This window comes from Moschus berezovskii, chromosome 11 (genome assembly GCF_049115385.1).
Source record: "Moschus berezovskii isolate FMDL1 chromosome 11, NW_MosBer_1.0, whole genome shotgun sequence".
NCBI classification, from domain to species: domain Eukaryota; kingdom Metazoa; phylum Chordata; class Mammalia; order Artiodactyla; family Moschidae; genus Moschus; species Moschus berezovskii.
This window is the reverse complement of record NC_142470.1, coordinates 23,202,178-23,223,796: the sequence shown is the minus strand read 5'-3', so window position 1 is coordinate 23,223,796 and position 21,619 is coordinate 23,202,178. Positions and strand designations below refer to the sequence as shown.

The window sequence follows — 21,619 nt, the reverse complement described above, 5'->3', positions numbered from 1 at the left end:
TCCATCTAGTCAAGGCTATGGTTTTTCCCGTGGGTGTATGGATGTGAGAGTTGGACTGTGAAGAAAGCTGATCGCCGAAGAATTGATGCTTTTGAACTGTGGTGCTAGAGAAGACTCTTGAGAGTCCCTTGGACTGCAAGGAGATCCAACCAGTCCATCCTAAAGGAGATCAGTCCTGAATATTCATTGGAAGGACTGATGCTGAAGCTGAAACTCCAGCACTTTGGCCACCTGATGCGAAGAACTGACTCATTTGTAAAAACCCTGAGGCTGGGAAAGATTTGAAGGCAGGAGGAGAAGGGGATGACAGAGAATGAGATGGCTGGATGGCATCACCGACTCGATGGACATGAGTTTGAGTGAACTCCGGGAGTTGGTGATGGACAGGGAGGCCTGGTGTGCTGTGATCCATGCGGTTGCAAAGAGCTGGACCCGACTGAGCAACTGAACTGAGAAAAGTTAAAAAAAAAGCTGAAGGAGGATGTGCCCATTGAAATGGGGTAAGAGAGGACTTTTCTTAAGCAGAGACTGAGAACTCACAATCTGAGAACATGGATATGAGTGGGAGGATGTGCACCATGTTTGAAGAACTAAGAATGAAGGGGATGATTTAGTGGTTACTAGACCGGAGACTGGACTTCTCCCATAAGTTTTAGCCACGTTAATCAGTACATTCATAGAGTGAGCCAGGATGTTTCCTAGAGAAAGACTGTCTGGGGAACATTACTGAGAGACCTCCTTTTAGCAGCAGCTTAGGGGGAGGTGGGGAGAAGTGGCCCATCAATCCTAAGGGCAAATGGGAACCACCCTAACACCTGGGACAGACGCATGAAGAAGGTACATGAGATTCATTCAGATTGCTAAGGTAATATCAGCATAACGTATTTACTGAGCTTTTAAGATACAGCGGCTAGTGAGAACAGGTGTGCTACATCTTACGAGGAGAACACAGTTAGGACATTCAGAGAGTAGAGAGATTTAGGACAGATAACATCCTCAATCTCAGCTGTAAAGGTCAACATGATTGAAATGAGATCCCCTGGGTGGCAGGTCAAATTTATTTTTGGCCAACCTGGATCTGACTGCATTTTTATCTCTCAGGCTGGGGACAAAATGAAATCCTCTGAAGGTGTTGAGTGCTTAGCCCAAGAGCAAAGTGAAAGGAAGGCAAGCCTGGTTTTCCCGTGAGCACAGCTAGCCTCGCATCTGGTTTAGAAGAAAGAGAAGCAACTTAGAAAGTAGGTTATAACATTTTAAATTTCACTTGGCCTGCTGAGAAAGAGGAGGAGGAAAAAGAGAAGAACCGGAACACTCAGAGACCTAGTCTTTGTGATAGAAAAATGAGGAAAGAAATTTCACTGCTAGGGAAATAGAACAGGTGAGCCAAGACCTGGACAATGCAGAGGTTGCGAAAGAGGACGATTTGCTGGGGAAGCATGTGATCTAAGGCGTACTGATTCTTACTGGGCCCCAGAGGCAAACATGCTTTTGGAAATACATGCATTTGCTGAAGGTAATTTTAAACTGAGACAAACGTGGAAAACCAAGGACTGTCCTTAAGAGAGAAGCTTCCTAAGCCTGTGGTATGCAAGAACAAGAGGTAGAAGCAATAGCCAGTCATACACAGAAATACATATGCCTTAGTGTCTTGCTGGGGTTGGATAATATCACGGGGGAAGCACGGCCGGTGAGGTTGGTTTGGTGAGCTTCCTGTGAGAAACATGGTAAATGTGAGGAAACCTCCTAAGAGCCCATGCCACTGGTGCATAGAAACTGTACACTGAATGCTGCAGGTGAGGTCTGAACCTACAGTTCAAAAGAGAGGTGGCATTTCAGAGGGCCGGATAACCTAGGAGAGTGTGTCTCTCCAAGTGCAATTGTCTAAATTTGAGAAGAGGCTGTATGATAGATGGGTTCTCCCCCTGCACACCCCCACCCATAAATCATAAGGTCACAGTTGGCCTCTCGATAGATGACTGATAATATAAGGATTAGGACGTCAACATCTTACTGGAGTTGGGGAGGGGTGTTATTCTACCAAACACGGGAAGCAAGGATCTTCGAATTCAGTCCTCTAAATTTATAAGGCAAAGAGATTTTCAGCTTATTTCTTCTCTTGGAAAGTAATGGGGAATACACATTCAAATTTGAGGCACTTTTTAATGCTACTATTCATTGTTTATCCTCATAGGTGACATTTGGATGATATACATGCGGAAGGAGAAAGGGGGAAGAGATGATGGCCTAGGACACAACCTGTGATGCTGATTCATCTAATGTCCTGGCTCTTCCCGAGGACCTCTGGGGACAAGAGCTGCACTGCCTAGGTCGTAGGAGTGGCTGTTGTCGGCCTGGGCTCGCAGTCAGAATCCAGACCCTGAAATGAACTGATGATCGAACACAGCCCTCCTGGATGCCAGGGTCTTGGCCTTTGGACCCAATGGGTAAGAGGCAACAAAAGTTAGGGAGAAGAGGAAGACACAGTCAACCATTTCTTCCAGTGTCAAGAAAGACTCTGTTCTCTTCCCCAGGAGAGGGGCCATTGCAGTGAGCCATTTCAGATTTTTCTCTTTAGCAGTTTTCTTGAGTTTCTACTCATTTGATTCCTGAGAGTCATCCTTCTCTCTCTCTGCTTGCCTCAAGGTTCCATAATTCCTTACTGCTTCCTGTACCAATGTGATAAGACTCCACTGACCTTTTGTCCCAGTACAGCTTCTTAGCTTGTGACGGATGAGAGAATCTGATAAAGCCTGCCCGTAGGTCCCATTAGTATGAAGAGGGATGGGGTGAGGGAGTCACATTGGTCCTCAGACCCAAGTAGTAGTCTCCAAGCCAACTCTTTTCAGAAACCCTATGTTGGTGGTTCCTATACAGTTTCTAAGATTCACAAAGTTGTTACCTTGATCCCCACTGACTTTTAATTCTTTGAAATTGCATTCAAAGGTTAAACCCAGTGGGATTGGGTGCTATGCTAAATCACTTCAGTCGTGTCTGACTCTTTGCAACCCCATGGACTGTAGCCCACCAGGCTCCTCTGTCCAGGGATTATCCAGGCAAGAATACTGGAGTGGGTAACCATTTCCTTCTCCAGGGGATCCTCCCCACCCAGGGATCGAAGCTGCGTCCCTTATGTCTTTTGCACTGGCAGGCAGGTTCTTTATCACAGTGCCACCTGATTGGGGGTGGGGTGGGGGAGTCCTCAAACCTACAACACATCTAGCTTGGAAATAGAGATCCTTGAAAGCAGAAGCAAAAAGATGTCAAAACACTGCTCTCGTTCTACCAGAGCTGTGATCTAAATTAATACCCACAGCTTTGTAAACATATATGCATGTTCATGGAGTTTTCACCCACAAGGCTGTGATCTTCATCATTATCATCTTCATTAAAAGCAGATGGCAGCAACGTGTTGCCTACACATTTAGATAATGTTTAAATAATTCCTGGAAAAACAGCCCAGCAGCCTAATCTATTCTTTAAGGAGCTTCAGTGGGAGCTGGAGGGGGGAGGGGTTTTTATTTAGTACACAGTGGATCCAAGAAATTAATTTATGGCCTAGCAGGATGAAGAAGTATTGAAACTGGAAAGACATAAAACCCAAAAGATACTAAAATCATTGGGATAAATTTTTGAGCTGTACCATTTTTATTCTATTTTTTCCCATTACAAAAGTATTTGGTTTCTTACAGATTTGGAAAACATAGAAAAGCAAATACACATGCATTCAAATGTGTCCCATTTCTTCCCAGGAATCATTGCTATTTAGGATTGTAGTGACTGCGCTTTTATTATATACAGCCTAGCCCTTCCACTCTGGGGCTATCCTTGAACTTCTATGTAAACACTTTGGGATCATCCTTGAACACTCCTATATAAACACTATGTAAAGACTGTACGATTCCTTGGTGGCTCAGATAGTAAAGAGTCTGCCTGCAATGTGGGAAACCTAGGTTTGATCCCAGGGTTGGGAAGATTCCCTGGAGAAGGAAATGGCAACCCACTCCAGTATTCTTGCATGGAAAATCCCATGGATGGAGGAGCCTGGCAGGGTCCAGTCCATGGGGGCGGGACGGGGTGGTCACAGAGTCAGATAACAACTGAGTGACTTCACTTTCAAACACTCTGGGCCTCTCAGAACAGCTCCCAGAACTTTCTGTTGTGGTGTCTTTCCCTGGTTATGCTCCCTGCATCAGCCAAACTTTGTGTTCTGCTTCTCCAGTGAAAGAGCAAATCTCAGTTTTCTGGAACACTTGTTACACTCTGTTTGCATCCCAGCCCCGGAACCTTGAAGGCAGGAACCCTCCTGTGCTCTGCAGGCAGATACTGAGGAGGGGGAGGATCGACCCTGTTGGTCTGCTGAGAATTTGTTATTTTTTGAATGCAGCATGTTTTTCAACTAGTTTTTCCTCTGATAACACAAGATGCCTTGAAATCTGTATCATTTATTTTTACTTTTAGAGACAAAAGATCATTTGAAATAGCCTATGCTTATATCCTTTGTAGACAGATCTCAAAATCAGAATAAACCGATCTTCCCCGCATCATTATTTTTCTTCTTTACTGTATGTTTAAAAATGAGCAGAAAGTTTTTTTTTGCATACTATTTTTAGGTCTCAAATACAAAAAAAAAAAGTTAGCTGCTACAGCAACTCAATTTTAAAATGGTATTGCAATTCTAAAATGAAATACATCTTTCAAACTTTTGGCCATCTAATAGCCAGTTTTGTTTTTTTTTCCAGTTGGCTTCTTTACTAGTTGTTCAGTCTCCTGCTTTAGAATAGTTGTAAAAACTGTTTACTATAAGCTGTGGCTATTACTGGGATAAAGTATTTTCCTGGACAAACAAAAATATTTTTTGTGTAGTGATTATTTTCAGGGGTGTTTATTTGATCTCTTTAGGAACTCTGTGGTGCAGATGAACCAGGGTGTGTTTTCTATCGTGTGAGGAGGAAAAACCAATTCACAGAATGTTTCATAACTTGATTTTCCTTTCTTGTGGAGTATCTCGGACTTTTAATAACACACATAAGCCCTTGACTTACACCGGTGGGTGGTCACTGCGTTGACCTCAAGGCCACACAGCTCATGAATGGCAGGCCTGAGACCAACCATCCCGTATCCAGGTCCATCACTTTTGGCGACTCGCATCCCTTTCTATCCAACAGAACTACAGTCGTTTCTATTTAGGTGACTTAAGAAACATAAGAGACCCTTGACTGGAGAGCTTTTGCTGTACAGAAAATTCTCATGTTTGAAAAGCTGGTGTTGGTGCTTCACAACTGTGTCTAAACCCAGCAGTCCCTCAGCAGAGAGCTTGCTGGGAGGATGGAGGGAAAAATGAGCACCGTGATGTCTTCCCAGTTCTGGAGGGTCCTCTGGAATGCAATTTCCTGGAGCTTGTTATTAATTCATCCAACGAATATTTATTAAGCACTTGCTCTGGTTAAGAGCCTGCTCTAGTTCAGGAGACAAAGCAGTGAATAAAACAGACAAATAGCCCTCTTCCTGGAGTGCACAATTTTATAATTGTCTTGGGATTTTATGTTTGCTTATATTGCTGTTAAAGCCTGCCTTTAGCACCGCGTATCTGAATGTGATCACTATGACTGATAATTTTCATGGCAGGACAATCATTGTTTACTGGCTGCTTACATGCCAGGCACCATGCTAAGCGAGTCACGCCTTATCTCACGTAATCCTTGTAACCGCTTGTGTCTCAGGCTGCCATTGTAATTTTCACTCTATAAAATTAGTACATAGTAGGTCCAGGATTTTCACGTAGGTCTGACTCCTAAACCTTTACCACTCTCCACACTGGCTTCTGTTAAGAGCTGTTGTCTTAGATTGCAGGTCCAAGCTACTAGTTCAGAGTGAAAATTGAAATTGCTTTTTGTTTTATTATCAGATAAATTCAAAATAAATTAGCCTTCAAATCAGATGGAAAGATACATTCATCCTTTAAGTCCTGTTGTGAGGAGGTGAATTACAAATCCTATTTCAGGGCAGAGGATGTGTATTTCATCACTTTTCTAGATTATCAGGTATGTTTCTTTTAAAAATACATTTATTTTTGGCTGCTGAGTCTTTGTTGCTGTGCACTGGCTTTCTCTAGTTGCAGAGATCAGGGGCTACTCTCCAGTGGCAGCATGCAGGCTTCTGGTTCCAGTGGCTTCTCTTGTTACGGAGCAAGGGCTCCATGGTGCACAGGCTTCAGTTGTTGTGGCAGTGAGCTTAGTAGCTGTGCTACACAGGGTTAGTTGCTCCACTGGCATGTGGGATCATCCATGGACCAGAGAATAATATGGCGTCCCCTGCATTGTAAGGCAGATTCCTAACCACTGGACCACCAGGGAAGCCTTTATCATGTAAGTTTCCGCTACTGTTGAAAATGGTACAAGATTACCATGGTTAGCAATTGTCTTCCATTCTTTGTGCTCTATAAGAATACACAGTAGACCATATTGCATAAGGTAAAATTATTGCCCATAATTATTTTTGACTTTATCTTTGTTGGAAAATACACATTGTAACTTAAGCTTATATTAAAAACATTAATTTACACTGAGGCAAGTGAATTAGTAGAGGCTGACAGATCTGTGTATGACATTTTGCAGCTCTTCCCCAACCCAGGTCTTTGATCATCCGTATAACCCCTGACTCAAATTTTTCCTGTGAAATATTTGCCTGCTTTAATATCTGTTACTATTAACTATTAACTGGGTCCTGTCATCGTGATTTCAACTATGAATTCAGCATAGCTGTGCGTTCTAGGATTAGAGGCAGTTTAGAGCGCCACAGATGTATAAACAAGCATAATGTAGTGGGGGGAAATTAATGAAGAGTATCACGTGGTATTAATAGTGCTATTTATTGTGAGAGCATCATATGGCAGGTACTCCTGGATAGTAGTTTACGTACATTCTCCCATTCAGTCTTTACAGCAGCCCAATCTAAGACATAATTGATGCTGAGAAGTTATAACTTGCATGGGCTTGTACTGCTTAAAGGTATTCAGTCAGGATTGCTGCTGCTGCTGTTAAGTCTCTTCAGCTGTGTCCGACTCTGTGTGACCCCATAGACAACAGCCCACCGGGCTCCTCTGTCCCTGGGATTCTCCAGGCAAGAATACTGGAGTGGGTTGCATTTCCTTTTCCATCAGTCAGGATTGAATTCTAGGTAATGAGAATTCAGAAGTTGGAGAAATTAAGGCAGACTAGAGAGACAGGCTTCATGGAGGCAATTTCTCTACACTTAAGTAAAACTTGCAACTAACATTTGAATCCCACGTGCATCCCTTGAGCATTGCAGGTGTACCTGGACAGTTTTGATATCTGCTTCCTTAATTATATTAAGATTAGATAAGCCATGTGAGCATTACTATTGATAATTAGTTATCTAATCAAACAGCTGTAATGATCGCACTTCTCTGTATCTCTTATGTCTTATCCATATTTAAATCTGTGCACATTTTATTGTGGTCATCTTCATTTTATTTTTTTGGTCACAGCCACAGAATGCTGAGGTTTGATTTCAAAGTTGTCTTCTTGTATTTTGTCTCAGATTCTAAGATTGCACCCAAAAGAAATTATATAAGATTTCATGATATTCTTAATCAGAAAAAAAAAATTGTGACAATGTACAGGTATTTAGAAAAAATCATTAGGTACCTGACCTTTATCATGACAAGTTTTATTATGAAGTCAATTGAAACAGTGCTCTCTTTGGCTTTACAATGCACCTGTTCTGTGCCCAGAGCCATGACTGATCTTTACTTCTTTGTTACATGAATCGGAAAAATTTCCCCTCTAGATTTTTTACATTGCTTGGCAGGGGAATGTGCCTTGCTAAGGAGAGGTAGGCATCTCTTCCTTGGGTGAACACAGCCTGGAACCAGCACACAGGCTTGGCAGGTGAGAAGAAGGGTGGACAGCAGCCCCTACTATCCCCTACTTCATGTGAAACACACAAATGACACAATTATGCATGTTTGTGCCTGTCACACTAGAAGGAATACCTGGAAGGGTGCTGAGTATTTTGCATTCAGTTCTCATAGATCTATAGTCACTGTTATAGTCATCTGTTAGCATGTAGTGAGGAAACTGATGCAGGCAAGCGAAGAACACACAGCTATCGTGTGTGGGAGCCAGGATTCAGACCAAGGTCTGATTAATTCTAAAGTCTGCCTCGTTCTTGCTGATCAACTCACACCTTATCTCTGCTCTGCAAAAATTTTCAAATTTGTTGGTGTCACAAACAACATTCACGGAAAAAAACAGCAAACCAAACCTTCTATTCCTTGTGCACCTTAAATGCATCTCCATTTCTTTGCTTTTGTTCAATCTCTTCCTTCTACAGGGAGCCCCGTTTCTTCTTACTTGTGTCCAAATCCTACTTATTATTCCAGGTAATGATCTTATGCTACTTTCTCCATAAAACTTCTCTTGATTCACTTTGATAGGGAAGTAATCTTCCTCCTACAGATCACCAAAGCACATCCTTCTACCACTCTTCTGGATCTGATCTTGCACTATAGCTGTGTATTTATATGCTTTTCCCCCTCCCCATGGTCGACTATAAGTTTTTGAATGTTCAGTTCAGTTCAGTCGCTCAGTTGTGTCCGACTCTCCGCGACCCCATGAATCACAGCACGCCAGGCCTCCCTGTCCATCACCAACTCCTGGAGTTCACTCAAACTCATGTCCACAGAGTCGGTGATGCCATCCAGCCATCTCATTCTCTGTCGTCCCCTTCTCCTCCCGCCCCCAACCTTTCCTAGCATCTGAGTCTTTTCCAGTGAGTCAACTCGTCGCATGAGGTGGCCAAAGTATTGCAGTTTCAGATTTAGCATCAATCCTGCCAATGAACACCCAGGATTGATCTCCTTTAGAATGGACTGGTTGGATCTCCTTTCAGTCCAAGGGACTCTCAAGAGTCTTCTCCAACACCACATTTCAAAAGCATCAATTCTTCGGCGATCAGCTTTCTTCACAGTCCAACTCTCACATCCATACATGACCATGGGAAAAACCATAGCCTTGACTAGATGGACCTTGGTTGGCAAAGTAATTTCTCTGTTTTTTAATATGCTCTCTAGGCTGGTCATAACTTTCCTTCCAAGGAGTAAGCGTCTTTTAATTTCATGCTGCAATCAGCATCTGCAATGATTTTGGAGCCCCCAAAAATAAAGTCTGACACTGTTTCCACTGTTTCCCCATCTATTTCCCAAGAAGTGATGGGACCAGATGCCATGATCTTCATTTTCTGAATGTTGAGCTTCAAGCCAACCTTTCACTCTCCTCTTTCACTTTCATCAAGAGGCTTTTGAGTTCCTCTTCACTTTCTGCCATAAGGGTTGTATCATCTGCATATCTGAGGTTAATGATATTTCTCCTGGCAGTCTTGATTCCAGCTTGTGCTTCTTCCAGCCCAGCGTTCCTCATGATGTACTCTGCATAGAAGTTAAATAAGCAGGGTGACAATATACAACCTTGACGTACTCCTTTTCCTATTTGGAACCAGTCTGTTGTTCCATGTCCAGTTCTAACTGTTGCTTCCTGACCTGCATACAGGTTTCTCAAGAGGCAGGTCAGGTGCTCTGGGATTCCCATCTCTTTCAGAATGTTCCACAGTTTATTGTGATCCAAACAGTCAAAGGCTTTGGCATAGTCCATGAAGCAGAAATAGATGTTTTTCTGAAACTCTCTTGCTTTCTCCATGATCCAGCGGATGTTGGCAATTTGATCTCTGGTGCCTCTGCCTTTTCTAAAACCTGCTTGAACATCTGGAAGTTCACGATTCACATATTGCTGAAGCCTAGCTTGGAGAATTTTGAGCATGAGTTTACTAGCGTGTGAGATGAGTGCAATTGTGTGGTAGTTTGAGCATTCTTTGGCATTCCCTTTCTTTGGGATTGGAATGAAGACTGACCTTTTCCAGTCCTGTGGCCATTGCTGAGTTTTCCAAATTTGCTGGCATACTGAGTGCAGCACTTTCACAGCATCATCTTTCAGGATTTGAAATAGCTCAACTGGAATTCCCTTACTTATATAGAATTATTCTTTTTATCACCACTGCATGGCACAGTGTAGGAGCTCAAGTTATTTGACTCAATGAATAAATGTTTGAATGAATGAGTTAATCAACACTAGTCAATGTTTCTTTTGAATAAAATGGTGCTCAAGCAACCCATACCACTGGAAAAGAGAAAATTTGGATAAGATACTTTAGAAAAATTTTTAAATATCTTGGAATATTTAAAGGGCTGACATTGCAAATGTTTTGGGTTGAATTATACCCCCTCCCCAAATTCATATGTTGAAGTCTTAACCCCCTTCAGACTGTGACTTTATTTGGAAATAGAATCACTTAACATGTAATTCATTGTTAGGAAGCTAGAGAGAAGCAATGCATGATCTATAGAGGAATAATTTAAAAAACAGGGACTTCCTTATCTGAAATCATGGAAGCCAGAAAGAAGCACAGAATATTTTAAAGACTGAAGGAAAAGAACTGTCTGCTCTGGATTTTATAGGTGGCAAAAATATTCTGCAAGAATGAAGGAAAACAAAGAGAATTTGTTGCTATCAGAACAACCTTTAAAACATGGCTAAAAGAACTTTTCTGAACAGGAGACAAATAACAAAAGAAGGAGGTGGGCTTAGAGAAGAAAGGAAGAATGTTATCTGGAGATAAAAGGCTTCCTTTTGAGAATGAGTTTTTAAAATTATGTTTGGTTGAAGCAAAAATTATAATATTATCTGATGTGGTGCTTAATGCATCTATTAATAGAAGAAATGATTAACTTATTTATATATTAAAAGTGAGGTGAATAAAGGGACCTGTATGGAATTAAGACTTCTACATGTTACTTGACATGGTAAAGTGTCAATATAGGAGATTCTATGTTATGTGCATATAATGAAATACACAGAGTAATGACTAAAATGCTATTTGAACTGATCCATTAAAAGACTTTATATATCAATCAAGGTGAAAATTTGAAAATATTTAAGTAAACCACAAGGAGGCAAGAAAAAGGGGACCGAAGGATGAAAACCAGAACCACCAAACAGAAAATAAATAGTAAGGGGTAGATTTATGCTCCACCATATCAATAATTAGTTTAAATGTAAACAGTCTAAATACATCAATTAAAATATTGATGGAGTGGGTGAAAGACAGGACCTAACTTTATGCCTCTGTGAGAAACTCACTAAAACAAAACAAGATAGGTGTGTTGAACATAAAGGATGGGGGAAAATTCAGCATGAAGCATTATGTGCTATGTAAGGTGTGGTTACCAAGCACAGGGGCCTAGAATATTCTTGAGTGTCCTCCCCATCAAGCCTAATGTCTAAGTGGAATTTTCTGGAGCCCTCAACTCACTTGCTCACCCATCCCTGCACTGTGACATCAGGTTAAAAGAAATTATTCTTGCCGAATTCATCAGTCATCTTCATGGTATAAAGTTGATATGTGTGTTTCTGATACCTTTTATTATTTAATCACTTAGTAGTAGTTGGCAAAGAAGCTTACTTCTTTTGAAACAATTCTTTTGTCCTGAATTGATACTGTTTTCTTCTTTTCTTTGACTTCCTTCTCAGTATATATCTTTTTAAATACTAAAGTTATGTCTTGTGGACATTTTTCTTCCTATTCTACATACTCTTGGGAGTAATCTCATAAATTTCTTTGGCTTATTTTTGGGCTTAGGTTTTATGTGTGTTTGGCTTCTATCTGGTAACACTCTCAGATTTTTTGTCAATACCATCCTATCCTCTGAGCTCCTAATTTATGTATCCAACCAGACACATGTTAGACATCTTGTTGACTAATAGACATCATAACCCAACATATCTAAAATGTAATATTCATAGTAACTTTCAAGTCTGCTTTGTGTCCAATTTCCAGTTTCAGTGAATGGTACCATAATCCACTCAGCTGCTCTAAATTTAGTTCTGAGTGTCACTTTTTTTTAAATTGAAGTATAGTTTTTAATTGATTTACAGACTTCCCATGTGACTCAGTCGGTAAAAAATCCACCACCAATGCAAGAGACATGGGTTCAATCCCTGGGTTGGGAAGATCCCATGAAGCAAGAAATGGCAAACCACTCCAATATTCTTGCCTGGAAAATCCCATGGACAGAGGAGCCTGGTGGGATTGCAAAGGGTTGGACACGACTGAGCATGCACTCACTTAAGTGTGCATTAAATGAAGTGAAGTCGCTCAATCAGGTCTGACTCTTCGCGAACCCATGGACTGTAGCCTACCAGGCTCCTCTGTCCATGTGATTTTCCAGGCAATAGTACTAGAGTGGATTGCCATTTCCTTTTCGAGGGGATCTTCCCAACCCAGGGATCGAACTCATGTCCCGCATTGTAGACAGACGCTTTACCATCTGAGCCACCAGGGAAGTCCTTTTGTGCATTAACTGCACCCTTAACTATATGTGCAGTTAACTGCAATGTTATGTTAGTTTCTGTTGTATAGCACAGTGATTTAGTTTTACATACACACACACTCACATGTATATGTGTGTGTATACATATTCTTTTTCATACTCTTCTTCATTATGGTTTATCACAGGATATTAAATATAGTTCTCTGTGCTATGCAGTAGGACCTTGTTTAGCCATTCTACATATAACAGTTTGCATCTGCTAATCCAAAACTCTCAATCCCTCCCTCCCCAACCCTGCTTCCCCTTGCAACCACAGTCCACTCTCTGTGAATCTGTTTCTGTTTCATAGATAATTCATTTGTGTCATATTTTAGATTCTCTATATATGTGATATTATATATTTGTATTTCTTTTCTAATTTATTTCACTTAACATAATAATCTCTAGGTCTATCCATGTTGCCCCAAATGGTACTATTTCATTCTTTTTTATGGCTGAGTAATATTCCAATGTATATATGAATCACACCTTCCTTATCCATTCATTTCTGTCAATGGATATTTATGGAAAGTTGCTTGGCTATTGTGAATACTGCTGATTTGAACAAGTATACATGTATCTTTTTGAATTAGAGTTTTGTCTAGATATATGACCAGGAGTGGGATGGCTGGGTCATATGGCAATTCTATTTTTAGTTTTTTGAGGAACCTCTATACTGTTTTCCACAGTAGCTGCATCAACTTAAACTCCCACCAACAGTTTAGGAGGGGTCACTTTTCTCCACATTGGGTGTCATTCTTGATTCTTCAATGGATGCAGAGTAAGGTCTTATTTCTCTGTTACCTACTTTTTAACATTTCGACAGCCATCACCCCCCACCCCCAGATTTCGCAGGAGCCATCTTTTATTTGAGTGACTGCCTCTAATTTTGCTGCTCCTCCCCATTCTCTGCAATGCTTCCTACCTGACTCTCTTTTTCCTTTACTCAGAATGGTCATGTCGCTCACATACTACTCTCTTACTGGCTTCCCAATTCCCACTAGAATTTAATCCAAACTCTTTAATATGGGAATCATGAGTGCCTGCCATTTGGGAGCCCAAGGCATTTAACCTGGTGATTTACTATTTAAAGAACATGTTTAATCCCCCATTCCATAGAAAGCCCATCTTCTGCCTTCTATTTCAGAAATCTAGAGAAGTTTAGAGGGTTTTTTGGTCATCTGGTTCCTTTTCCCCATTGAGTTTCTGGTGGTTCTATTTTATATGCCAAACACTTCCTATGTACTCGGCTTCATTTTGGAGGGCCTCCTCCTGATTTTTTAAAATTCTTCCGATATGACTAATGCGAGGCTATCACTAACTGAGGGCTTCCCTGGCGGCTCAGTGGTAAAGAACACGCCTGCCAATGCAGGAGATGTGGGTTTGATCCCTGGGTCAGGAAGATCCCCTGGAGAAGGAAATGATAACACACTAGTATTCTTGCCTGGAAACCCCCATGGACTGGGGAGCCTGGCGGGCTACAATCCATAGGGTCACGGAAGAGTCAGACACAGCTTAGAGACTAAACAACAATAATGACTAACTTAACTGAAGTGACAGTGTGTGACACTGAAGGCTTATATATAGCACAGTAGTTGGAATAACTTGAAACTGCATAGTAGTTATCACTGTCCTAAGAATTATTTGGCTTCACTCCCCGTTCCCCTGACTCTTTCTCTGCTAGAACACCGCTCTCACCTGTCTCTCTCATTCTCTGGTTTGATTGCCCTCCTGGTCCTGGGCAGGACGTGCCCTTGCTCATAGAGACCCTTCTGCTCTTGCTGCTTCCCACCTTGGTGTGCTGCTTCCCACACCCCTCTTCTCCTTTCTGAAGCAACAGATCCATCATGATGTTCTCCTAAACAAAAAATCAATTGCTTCAGAGGTAAGTTGCTTTATTCCCCTAGGTTAAGAACAACAGCTGTAGCAGATACCTTGTTTACTAAAGAGCAGTCTTAATCCTAGCTACATGTGATGCACACAGCTCTTTGCCATGTGGTCCTGACTCTGAGCCCATCCTCTGCTTTGAGCATTCCTAAGGACAACATTTTCACTTTGCTGATCTTCTCTGCCCTTGTGTATTTTCTTCTCTGCTTCTTGGAACTCCTTACCACCACTCTATTTCCTAGTTAAGACTTTCAAAAGTCAGATTTTAAGTTAATTCCTCCAACCAAGCTTCCCTGATGCTCTGGATTAGGTTGGGTGCTCCTGACATGTCTTCAAATGGCTCTGTGTTTTTCTTCCCTTGAAAAGTACCTGTGCTTCATTGCAATGATCTGCCTCCTCCCTGAGGGCAGGGACTGTTTCGTCTTCACCACTGGACACTATGGGTCAGGTATAGACCCTGGTACATTATCAAAATAAAAAAAACAGGGATGGCCAGATGGTTGTTGCCCAGCCCTGCTATATTAATATCGTGTAATTGGAGGTAATTTTCTTCAAAAGTAAAACAAAAGACCCTCTGATTTCTTACAGTTGCTAAGAAAAGTGGAACAGATGAATCTGTTTCCTATAATATTCATCATTTTCCTAGAATATCTTCATTTTAAGGCAGGCATTCAGATATAGTCAGGTTACTAGAGGAGTAATTTGGCTAATCCACGTAGCATGAATTTTCTATCACATTTGTCTACAATGGGCTTCATTTATACGCTCTTATTTTGCCTCATTTGAACTAATTGTTCTTGAAATATTCTATATTCTTCTATTAAGACAAACTTAGTTTTTCAGAGCATTAGTCTCTTGTGAGAAAGCTTTTTGAACCTTTAAGGATAAAAGAACCTCAATCTCGTTTTTTCCATCCCAAAATCTTTGATAATTTACTTTAAAATTATGTAGCTCATGTTTTTTAAATATTATATCATAGTACCATGTGATTTTTTAACCTGACGTTTCAGAATTACCTATGGTTTTAAGCCAGTTTTGCAAAATGGAGATAATTAAAACTCTTCAGAACACAAAAGTATTTCAGTTAACTATGTCAAGGGACCCTCAGACCACCTCAAGCTACAGGAGAACGCAGACAATTGTACCCCCAGTTTACAGGGGACAACATGAAAATATAGAACCTTAATACAAGGAAAGCATTTGTAATTTTCTTTGACTTTGTAAATAAATAGAATTTCATAGTTTGATATTGTATTTTCATATAAATGGTGCATTAAAATAAAACTAAAACAAGTAAACTTTAAGATAATATAGTTGTGTTAAACACAGTTTAAAAAGAGAAATGAAACTTTGGGGCAGAGTACTTGGCAGTACAAATGTACTGAAGACTTTTAGTTTCCTTTCCATGAAGTTAATCATTTGACTAAGGTGGTAAAAATATGAACTGACCTTCACATTTAAAATCGATATTAACCTTCTCTAAATAGAACATTCAGTTAAGGAAAGCCATTTTTTAAGACTCAACTATAATGTATGTAGATATATATGTGTGTGTGTGTGTGTGTGTGTGTATAGGTTTGTAGCATTTCAAATATAAAGTCCCACTGAATTTTAGAGCAAAAAGGGATCTTTCAGATCTGCTAGTTTTATGAAATTTCAAAGAATTATAGTATTCTGATGATGTCTGGAGATATAGCCTAGGAGTTCCCAAGTACAATTTCATGTCTTGATTCTGATGTGTGAGGAAATTTTCATCAATCCTTAACCCAAGAGAAAAAAATGTTCCAAATTTTTAAAAGCATTCAATTACATTTGAAAAATGTTTTTTCTACTATTCTGATTGTTTCACGTTTTTCTTTTTTTTTTATTAAAAAAATTTATTTATTTTAGTTGGAGGCTAATTACTTTACAATATTGTATTGTTTTTGTTTCATGTTACACACACACACACACACACAGTGGGATATTTTTTGTTGTTTTTGTTCAGTTACTAAGTCGTGTTTGACTCTTTGAGACCTCATGGGATGCAGCATACCAGGCTCCTCTGTCTTCCACTATCTCCTGCAGTTTGCTCAGATTCATGTCCACTGAGTCAGCGATGCCATCTAACTATCTCAACTGCTGCCATTCCCTTCTCTTTTTTTGAGTATGAAATGGAATATTACTCAGTCATAAAAAAGAATGAGACAATGCCATTTGCAGCAACCTGGATGGACCTAGAGATTATCATACTAAGTGAAGTCAAACAGAGAAAGACAAATATCGTATGATATCACTTACATGTGGAATCTTAAAAAAAATGATATAAATGAACTTGTTTACAAAACAGAGTCTCACCAACTTAGAAAAACAAACTTATGGTTACCAAAGGGGACAGCCATGTGTGTGTGGGGTAGGGGATAAATTAGGAGATTGAGATTAACATGTACGCATTATTATATATGAAATAGATAACCAACAAGGACCTACTGTATGCTTCAGGGAACATTTTTCAATACTCTGTAATAACCTGTATGGGAAAATAACCTGGAAAATAATAAATATATGCATGTTATTGTTCTTTAGTCACTAAATAGTGTCTAACTTTGTGTGATCCGGTGGACTATAGTCCACCAGGCTCCTCTGTCCATGGAATCTTCCAGGGAAGAATACTGGAGTGGGTTGTTATTCCCTTCTCCAGGGGATCTTTCTGACCCAGGGATCAAACCTGCATCTCCTGCAATGGAAGGTGGATTCTTTACCTCTGAGCCACCAGGGAAGCCCAGATATATGCATATGTATAACTAAATCACTTTGTTGTACACCTGAAACAAACACAAATTTATAAACCAACTGTACTCCAATATAAAATAAAAATTTAAAAACAAATACAGAGAAAGCATGGGATAGCTTCTCTCCCCCTTCTGTGCCAAATCCAATGGTGGGAAGCTGAGTAGTCCATGAAGATCCTATAAGGCATTAAAAATTAAACCTATCTCTTTTGTCAAATACCTTTCCTTTATTAATTATCCAATCACAACAGATTCAGTCGATTAATAACCCTTGTTACATGTATTTCCAGCTTATCAATAAGATCCATCGGTGTACTATAGTGTATGTGAAAAAAAGTTTATTTGAAAATTATTAGAGCATTTACAATGAAGGTAAATAAAGCCAGCCTGCTCTCAACAGGAGAGTAGTGGGAAATTCATGAGGAGGGAAAATTACTTTCAATAGTAATTTTAAGTAGATTCAGTCTCCAGTGTTGAGCCTATGGAAGATAACATCTTAAATACAAATTTCATTCTCTGATGGCAGAAAAACTCTTAAACAGCTGGAGTCCAGGGAAGAAAATAGCCTCAAGTGGGGTACAATTCCAAAACATACAGTAAAACCAAGTGCCTGATATTTTTATTTAGTAATTTATCTTGAAAGGGAGGCAAGTAAATATTTACAAAGCAAAGTCAATAATTTTCTTTTTGTTTGTTCAGACAAATGAAAAAGTCAGTCACCGAACTCCTGAGATGATGAGCTTCCAGGAGACAGGACCACTGCAGTGAATTTTTTTTTTTTTCTTTTGTCTTGTAATTTCTGCCAGTTTGCAAAGAGCATGTACATTCACATAATATAAAGCAATGTGTTATCAATACAGCAAAACGCAGGATACAGCAGCTGGAGCTGGCAAAATTAACTGGACCTAAGGGGGAATTAACTCTTTTAGACTACACTAAATGTTCCCAGGATCTCTAGAAAGTAGACATTTTGGAGGTTGATGACAGGAACAGATGTTTCCTGCGATGCCTACCATTTCTGCAGATGTTATATACAAGGTGCAAAAAAAATTGAACAGCAAGAAATTAGAAATAATCCCTATGTTTCTATGAGGCACTAATATTTTATGAAACACATTCAGACAGAATCTCAAACCATTCCTGTGATAAAGTGCAGGTAACACAGGTGGGAGAAGTGAGGTTCAGAAGCTTCCAGGAGCTTTCTCTAGTGGAAACTGGTACCATGTGACTCCAGATTCGGCCTCCCTGCCACACTCCTCCACTCCATATCCAACAAATGTGTTCTTAAAATTATTATTCAGTTGTCTTGGGAAATGCTTGCATTTCAAGATTTGCGCTCTGAGCTCCAAGCACATTCATTTTATCTGAAAGATGGCGATTGCTTTCTCCCAAAGCCTGTCGTGACCACGTACTCAGAGTCTTGGGATGGGAATCTTGCAGATAGGTGTATGAAGTAAAGAGTTTGCCCAAACTCCAGGCCAGATCCAACCCCATGGTTTGGTAACCATCTCTCTGGGCTTTCAGTTGAATTCTTTCCAACATAACCTGTTCCTTCTCAAAGCTTCTTTCTTTTACTTTCTGACTCTTTGCAACATCTTTCTGACTCTTTGCAGCCCTTTGGACTGTAGCCCACCAGGTTTTTCTGTCCATGGGGTTCTCCAGGCAAGATTATTGAAGTAGGATTCCATGTCCTTCTCCAGGGGATCTTCCTGATCCTGGAATAGTCCTAAAACCCTTGTCTAACTCTGAGGGCTGACAAGTCACATGATATAAGGAGATGAGTATGTATAGAAAGGTTTCAAGAACTAAACTAATACAAAGCAGTATTAGGGTACTTGACTGGTCAAGTGGACTCCCCCAAGCCATGGATGCCTCCATTTCAGTCTTGATGGGGTTTCCCTGGCACTGATACTCTGACCTTCCTCTTCCCTGATCCATCTCCAGCAACATAGGGAAATTTCTTGAGTTCCATTTTGCAGTGAGATTTCCTGTTAATTTTGGTGTTTGTAAACTTCTGGAGGGATCTTTTAGCTTAATGATGTTGTGACCTTAGTCTCTGACTTGTATTTACATTTCATTCATATTTTAAAACAAATGAAATTCAGCATATTCCCCCTGCCCCAAACTCTTAAGACATCTATCCTTTTGTTCTGCCTTACAGTTATCCTGCCTCTGAAGTAAATCATGACATGAGTAAGGATTTTGAGAGAGATAAAGATTCAACTACAGATGCTTGATTTATGATAGATTCAGTTAAAATGCTTTGATTTCAGAGAGCTCATCTGAATGTTATCAGAAGCAAGCAGAGTATGAGACTTGGGATGTGGAACTAGAAGCTCTCATCCTGATTTCACCACCAAGTTGCTCTGTAAACCCTGGGCAAATCACTCTCTGTGGGCCCAGTGGATTAGATGGGGTTAAGGCTGTTATCTTTAAGTCACTAGTAACAAAAATGTTTCACTGAAAATGCTTGACAGGTGTCTGCTGCTTCCATATCTCTGGGAAACAGGCTATGAACATATACATAAGAACACATTCTCCCTTAGGTTTTTGGAAACGACTGTGAATCAGGTTCTTGAAGCATTTTGGCAAGTCTCACACAAAGTTCCCTAATCCTAACCCTGGAGGTTTGGAAAGGTTCATCAGTTATGTTCTTAATTATTTTTGACTATTGGCTAGTTATGGAGTGGCAGCCTTCTTGATTGTATGTTAATTAGGAGTTGATTACATTAACTCCTTTTATAGCAGCTACTGATTATTAGCTTTCAAAGAAAAAGCTATTTTAGTTTAAGAAGTCCACACAGTTTTTCAGGTGAAAAAGAATGCACTCTGAGACCTAAGACCAGAACTCTCAATGTCTCCAGATGTTCCATCCTTTGAACTTTAGGACAGAATGTGTCTTGGAGAGAAGGTCAATCATGCAACTTAGACCTCTTCTAAGAGGGGGTTATAAACACGTCAGGGCACTGGAATAGACACCTGGAGTTTGGAGTTGAGCTTCCTTGTCTTACAATGTCTTTGATCTTGGACAAGCTCCATGTTTGATTTGAGAGTTGCCACTGGGTTGTTGAGAAACTCAGATGAATGATATGAAAATACTTAGAAACCACAAATACATGTGCAAGGATTCACTGCTAACTGTCCTGTCCATGCAAAGCTATCTTTCATTATCCTCCAGAGCAAAGACAATTTCCAAGCCACTCAAGAGAGAACTGGCTTGGAGGTAACTCTGTGATAAATGTAAGATGCACAGGGTAGTGTTTGGGTTTACGCACTGAAATGACAGAGGTTCCAAAAAGAAGTGACTCACGCTGACTCTTGGGGAGACCTGGAGGAAGTTAGGCTTCCTTCTTGGCACATTTCAGGGAGAGGCAGGTCTAGACTCCGTCCTCCACTGTGATTCTGGGGTTAAGGGTCCTTACCCCCAAGGTGCTTGAGAAATTTTCCTTCCATTTTCCTATATTTTCCACCTCCTTGTTGGAGGATAGAAACTTGTCATGCTCACAGCCCACGTGGACAGAGGATTTGGAGATGGACTAGTGGCACAGTCCAGGCTGGACAGCTAACTCTCCCTTAAATTCTGGGTCCATATCAATAGCTTCAAGTCCTTCTTATGTTTCCCTAAGTTCAGTCACTCAGTCGTGTCCAACTCTTTGAGACCCCATGGACTGCAGCACGGCAGGCCTCCCTGTTCATCACCAACTCCTGGAGCTTGCTCAAACTCATGTCTATCAAGTCAGTGATGCCATCCAACCATCTGATCCATTGTCACCCACTTCTCCTCCTGCCTTCACTCTTTTCCAGCATTGGGGTCTTTTCCAATAAGTCAGTTCTTCCCATCAGGTGGCCAAAGTATTGGAGCTTCAGCATCAGTCCTTCCAATGAATACTCAGGACTGATTTCCTTTAGGATGGATTGGTTGGATCTCCTTGCAGTCCAAGGGACTCTCAAGAGTCTTCTCCAACACCACAGTTCAAACGCATCAATTCTTTGTTGCTCAGCTTTCTTTATGGTCCAACTCTCACATCCATACATGACTATTGGAAAAACCATAGCTTTGACTAGATGGACCTTTGTGGCAAAGTAATGTCTCTGCTTTTCAATATGCTGTCTAGGTTGGTCATAGCTTTTCTTGCCCTAGGTGAAGGCAAAAGATAATTTCTCCTCCAAAGAACAGACATCTTGAAACCAGACTGTTTAAGCAGCTCTTGTCCCTTGAGTCACCATATATTATGAGGTTGGCAAGGAACCGGTTTGGGTGCCATTGTTTGCCTCTGACACTGTCTACTAGCTGCTCATCCTCTCTTCTCCCTGCACTCTACTTCCTGCCATCTTTAGGAGCCAGTGGCATCCTGATTGATGTTTTCACTTGTTTCTTCTCTTTGCTCTTCTTCCTTTTTTTTTTTTTTACTTCTTCATAATAGTAATAATGATTATTAGTACAGCAAGTCTCTTACATATGGATGAATTCCATTCTGAGAGTACAACCATAAGTATAATTTGTAAGTCCAACCAAGTT

At 40.5% G+C, this 21,619-nt stretch overlaps 1 long non-coding RNA gene across 1 annotated transcript in view; it reads left to right on the top strand.

Annotated features, from left to right (window-relative positions):
• The window catches only part of LOC129539160 (uncharacterized), a 75,273-nt gene that overhangs the window by 41,993 nt on the left and 11,661 nt on the right, over positions 1-21,619 (top strand). Inside the window, exon 2 of the long non-coding RNA XR_008682408.2 lies at positions 2,192-2,444. This is a non-coding gene — a long non-coding RNA (uncharacterized LOC129539160). The remainder of the gene's footprint in view (positions 1-2,191; positions 2,445-21,619) is intronic.